Here is a 6278-nt window from a genome sequence, read left to right as displayed (position 1 = left end):
GTATTACAATGGCCATTACAGAAGTATTATCAAAAACTGATACTTTGGAGTTACATATTTGATTCATAGAGAATCTTGATAACAAAATATGGAGAAGGGAACTAATGTGATTTTGTGAATGTCAGAGACCAAAATTTTCTGCTTTGAAATAGATTTTCTGTTATATAAATGTTCTTCTTTTTAGTAGAAACAAATGGCTGGAGTCGAAATAAAGTACAAACGTATGCGTACATGCATGAAAAATGACTTATATTGTAAAGCATAAAAAATATACATTCAGTTAAAAATAATGAAAGACAATCAATATTTAATTTAAAAATTCCTGTGCGTTCGTTCCAATTATTATTAAGGCTAATATTTCTGAATAATTTCTCAAATCTAGCAATCATTCAATATCTTGCACCAATGATATTGAACGATTGCTCGATTTCAATGTCTTCAAATAATAGTTTATTTTAGTATTTTTAACAATTCGCTTGCAACATTTTTATGTCCATTAGATATAGTAACTTGCAATAAGGTATTCATTCGTTTATTACGAGCGTTTTTTGCAGCCACGAATTGGTCAGGTTTTGATACTTTTAAGAGACTTAGTTTACTGACCATCTCGGTATTACCATTTTTCGCGTCTTTAAATAATTCTTTAATTAACTTTAGTAAATCGACGATACTCTGGTCTTTGCTAAGATCACATGGTGTTTTACTTTCTTTGTTTCTAATATTATAAATCGCTCCGTAACCGAGTAAACAACAGACGATATCTAGAGAACCGTTCTTAGCTGCAATATGCAGCGATGCAGTGCCGGTAGCAATAGTTTTAGCATTAATACAACTGTTTAATTTATCGCGACGTATGCGTTGCAACAGAAGTTCCACAATATTCTTATGACCGTACTTAATGGCAGCGTGTAACGGAGTATTACCTTTAACAGAGGTTACATTAACACTGGCACCATTTTCCAATAAGAACTCTACAATATTTATTTGACCGTTGCTGGCCGCATGATGCAATGGCGTTCTTCCGTCAACATCAGCATCATTTAAATTGAGCCCTTCTCTGAACATGCGTTCGATAGTTTCTACATCGCCATTACTAGCAGCTTTGTTGATCTCCGTTTGCATATGACGAATAACTACTGAAATATCGGTGCCGTCGAGCCTATAGGTAAAGTTAATCGCGTCTATGATTTTTCCTGTGTTCCAAAGGATAGGATTAGAAGGCGCAAAGACAGCTTTCATTCGATCAATAATTTTAATGCTGGCATTCAGCGCGCCGAGCCGTTTACCTTGTTTAAGAAGTAAACTTATAATGCTATGGTGAGTGTTTAAAGTTTCAGGATGATCAGGTCCTAAAGCTGTTTCTTGAAGACTTACTAAGTCTTGATAATTCTTCAACGCTTCCTCATACCTGTTTTGGTGGAAGAATATACTAGCGATGATGTGTAACGTTCTTAAAGTTTCGGTATGATTGATACCATAAACAACTTTCTTTTTTTCTAGTAGTTCTTCGTATATTTGTAAAGCTTCCTCAAATTTACCTTGATTGTTTAGTGCCATAGCTATACTGTTTTGTGCTCTCAAAGTAGCTGGATCATTTATTCCGAATTTGTCTTTCCTCTTCTCAAACACCTCCGTATAAATAGCTAAAGCTTCATCGTACCTTGCCAGTCTATCTAATGCCATTGCCACGTAAAACTGAGTATTCAAAGTATCCTCATGATTCGGCCCTAATGACTCTTCCTGTTTCTGATAAATGTTTTGATAAATGTTCAAGGCTTCTTCATCTTTTCCTAATCTATGCGAAGTCAAAGCAATCATGCTTTTCGTAGTTAAAGTGGTTATATCATGCGAACCTAGAATTTTATTTTGCTTCTGATAAATTTCTTCGAACATTGTTAGAGCCTCTTGAAAGGATCCTTGCTTGTACAACGTTTGAGCCACGTTTGTCTGAACATCCAATGTAGCCGGATTCTCTGGCCCTAATATACTGTTTCTCCTATCGTACGCATTTTTTAAGATATTTAAGGCCATCTTGCAATCACCTTTTTGCATCAGATCTATACCTTTTTCAATCTGATTAAATATATTGCCTTGCGACACTTCTTTTAGGAAATCAACATCCGAAAAATTACTATGCATCGCAGAAACAACCAGCGTTTCGCCTTCTGTGTTACGGGCATTCATTACTGCCTTTATCGTGTCGATATCTTTAATCTGGTTAAGCTCACGGATTAGTCCATCATCATTGCTTTTAACTTTTTCAAACGATTTTCTTATTAATGTGAGTAACTGTCTTATTTTTTTGTTTGTTGTCAAATCTATCGGTGTTTTACCATTGATAGAAACGGCATTGTATGTTGCACCTTTAGACAATAGAACTGTTACAGTTTTCAAGTGATCAAATTTCGTAGCGTAATGTAGCGGCGTATGTCCCTTACTCATTGAGTCAGGGTTAGCTGCATTTTCTAATAAAATATAGGCAATTCTATCGTGACCTCTCCACGCGGCATAATGTAGCGGTGTTACATCATTAGTGTCCCTTACGTTAACAAATGCTCCCGCTTTAATGTACTTTGTAGTATTGGATGCGTCGTTACATTTTACAGCTTCGAACAATTTTTTAATTAGTGTTAGTAGCTCTACAATATCTTCATCATTGGTGATTTGGGATGGAAGTTTGTTAGACTTATTGACGGGATTGTACATCGCGCCGTTTTTCAACAAAACTTCAATAATGTCCTTAGATTTTGCCGTAGCAGCCATGTGTAGAGGAGTGGTGCCTACATTACTTTTAACATTAACGTCAGCACCCTGGTCTATCAAATATTTTACGACTTTCAATCGACACTCCTGTATAGCGTAGTGTAACGGCGTCATGTTATGTGCATCACACTCATTGACGTTTAATCCTTTGTTGAGAAAGTATTCTACAATATCTTTGTGACCTTCTTTAGCCGCGAAGTGTATAGGTTTCGAGTGGGATGAATTTTTGCCATGTACATCAGCCCCTTTATGTACGAGATATTTGACCATTTCTAAGTTAGGTTCCTGCGAAGCAATATGTAGTAACGTCCTATCATTGTAGTGGTTATTCAGATCTATCTCCTTGTTCAGTAACAAAGTCTTAACCACTTCTAAATGACCATGCGCCACCGCCAGTTCCAATGGTGTTCTATTCTTCTCGTCTTCATCGTCAATTTCAGCTCCATTATCCAGTAAAATCTTCACGATGTTACAGTGACCCATTTCTACTGCCAAGTGTAAAGGCGAGTTTCCCTCTACAGATTTAACATTGATCCTAGCTCCGTTTGTTACCAATGATTCAACAACGTTATCGTAACCCTTTTGTGCTGCGATGTGCAAAGGTGTTATATTACAAATAGTTGCAGCATTAACGTCAGCTTCTCTTGATATTAATGCATCCACTATATTTATGTAACCCGTTCGAACAGCCACATGTAATATTGTACTTTGATCGCTATACCTTCCGTTAATGAGTGCCCCGTTTCTTAGCAAAATTTCTATAATTTCTGTGTAACCGGCAGTAACTGCCACTGCTAAAGCTTCACTACCCTCTGATTGTGACTCATGAACACCGTTTGCAAACAGAAGCTCGACGATTTCCTTATGGTTGAATTTAACAGCAGTAAGAAGTATTGCTAAATTTTCATTTTCATTAATTACGGCACCGTTATTAAATAAAATTTCAACGATTTCTTTGTGACCACTGAAAACCGCTAAACTCAATGGTGTGAACCCTTTCCCTCCAGTATTCACGTTAGCATTATGTTCTATTAAAAGTGTAACAATTTCTTTGTGACCTTTACGAACAGCTACTTGCAACGGCGTCTGGTTATTCTTACTTACAGCATTGACGTTAGCATCATACCTAATGAGGAGAGAAGCATTGCCTATGCAGCCACGTGAAGCAGCTACATGTAATGGAGTCATACCGTATTTATTTTTAACGCTGACTGCAGCTCTGTTATTCTTTAAAATCTGGATAACGTTTTCGTTACCAGGACAAGCGGCAGCAATATGTAGCGGTGTCATACCACGTTGATCTCTCAGATTTACTTTAGCATTATTTTGTATCAAAAAATTAACAATTTCTTCGTGCTTAGCTTCGGCAGCCGTATGCAATGGTGTACACCCGATAGTTTTCACGTTAATATCTGCTCCATTCGTTAGTAAGAGCTGAACAATCTCCTTATGACCTTTACTTGCTGCATAGTATAATGCTGTAGCGCCAAGTCCGTTTTCAGCGTTAACGTTGACACCGTGATTGATAAGAATCTCAATCACCTCTAAGTAACCCCCCATTGCTGCAAAATGCAATGCAGTCATGTTCGTAAAAGTCGTTATGTTTGCATCAGCTCCATTTTTCAGTAAAATCAGAGCTATGTTTTTATAACCGTGTATTGCGGCGAAATGCAAAGGTGTATTGTTATGAGCTTTATCGGTGACATTAGGATTGGCTCCGTGTGATAACAAAACTTCCACTACCGCCTCGTGACCGTTTTCGACGGCATAATGCAACGACGTGCAACCTTCTATAACACTAGCGTTGACATCCGCCCCATTCGAAATTAAAGCATGCAGTACGTGCATGTGGCCATTGAGCGCTGCCAGATGTAACGGTGTCACGTGCCTATCGTTTCTAGCTTTAACGTCGGCTTTATTCTCAAGGAAAAGCTTAACTAATTCGAAGTAGCCCGATTCTGCGGCTGTGTGCAATGGAGTATATTCGTGCACGGTTTTGTCGTTAATGTTAGTACTCGGATCTTTCTCTATCAAAATCTTAACGATATCGATGCAATTATTTCTTATCGCATAATGTAAAGGTATGCAACCACCTACGTCTTGCATGTCTATTTTAGCTTTATTTACCAGTAGAATCTCGAGGGTATCTTGGTGATTGTTTTCAGCTGCAAAATGTAATGGCGTTTTGTTACTATTATCCGTGACGTCCACATTGAAACCCAGTGTTTCTATAAAAAATTTTACGATATTCGTCCTTCCATTTGCAGCAGCAATATGTAACGGACATTGACCATCGACATTTCTAACATTGATATCTAAATCGCAATCGACAACAAATTCCACGATCTCGAGATTCGATCCTCTGGCAGCAAAATGTAATGCAGTCCATAAATTAGCATTTCTAGCGTATATGTCCGCTCCTGCTTGAAGACAACTCTTCACTTCCTCGAGGCGTCCTTCTTCTAATGCTGCGAACAATCTTTCCTGATTAGCAATAATCATAAGGCATCGATCATACTTATATCTGAATTTCAAACCATCTTCCATCGTTCTGCCAAGCTTCCTTTTACTCTTTATTATATCTTCTGAGACAAGTTTTTTAGCATTTAGGACAACAATCACCGACGGATCTGGTAACAACACATTTACTAAGGTAATGTCGCCTGCCAAGTAGTTGCGTAAACATTTCCCAGTTAAGAAAGGAGAGCTATCATCGCAGAAAAATAAATTGTTCTCTAAGTAACCGTCTACGTCTACACTGTCCAAGATGTCCAAAACAAGCATTTCGATCACTGATTGCAAACTTTTATTATCTTTGTAAGCAGACATGTTCTTAATTAAGTCACTCATCAATGCATTATCGGTTAAAATATTTCTCAATTCAGATAGCTTTAGGGCGAGTGAAACATTATAACTTTCCTTTGACTTATTAGGAGTGCCTTTGAGTGGACTTTTGACGTTTAGTTTCGTCCCTAAGCCTTCAATCCATTTAATGTTACTTGCTCCGAATTCGGTAAGATAAGAAATTTTGCAAACCATTTTTCGGACTTTCAAACCAAGATCATCGTTCCGCATTCTCATTTCGATACTAGAGAAAACCATCTGTGACAGTTCTGCGATATCTTTCAGGCCACTCGATTCTGTCGGAAGTGTTAAGTTTTTTATTGCTTCTTTAGCATAGCATTTAATACTTCTAACAATATTATTATCGATCTTATTGTTACTCGAAAGTAGCAAGCTTACACATTTTAACATATAAAATGGCATCCAGTAATCTTGCTTTATAGATATGTTGGTTTCTTGTCTATCTTTCGTCATATCGATTATATTTAGGATCTCATGGAGAAGCATTCGTTCGTGTTCTGTCTTTTCGGTTATGGTGTTATCCAGTTCTTTAACAAGCATTTCAAGATCGTCCTGTTCCAAGGCCTCAAAGTCTTTTGTGGTCAAATTCAACTTCGAGCTGTCAAACGCTTCGGCCACTTCTTCTATTTCCTCCAAGCACGTGCTGTTAA

Source organism: Ceratina calcarata, unplaced genomic scaffold, assembly GCF_001652005.2.
Source record: "Ceratina calcarata isolate Rehan_Ccalc_2016 unplaced genomic scaffold, ASM165200v1 scaffold371.2, whole genome shotgun sequence".
Classification (NCBI taxonomy): Eukaryota; Metazoa; Arthropoda; class Insecta; order Hymenoptera; family Apidae; genus Ceratina; species Ceratina calcarata.
This window is presented reverse-complemented; position numbering follows the sequence as displayed.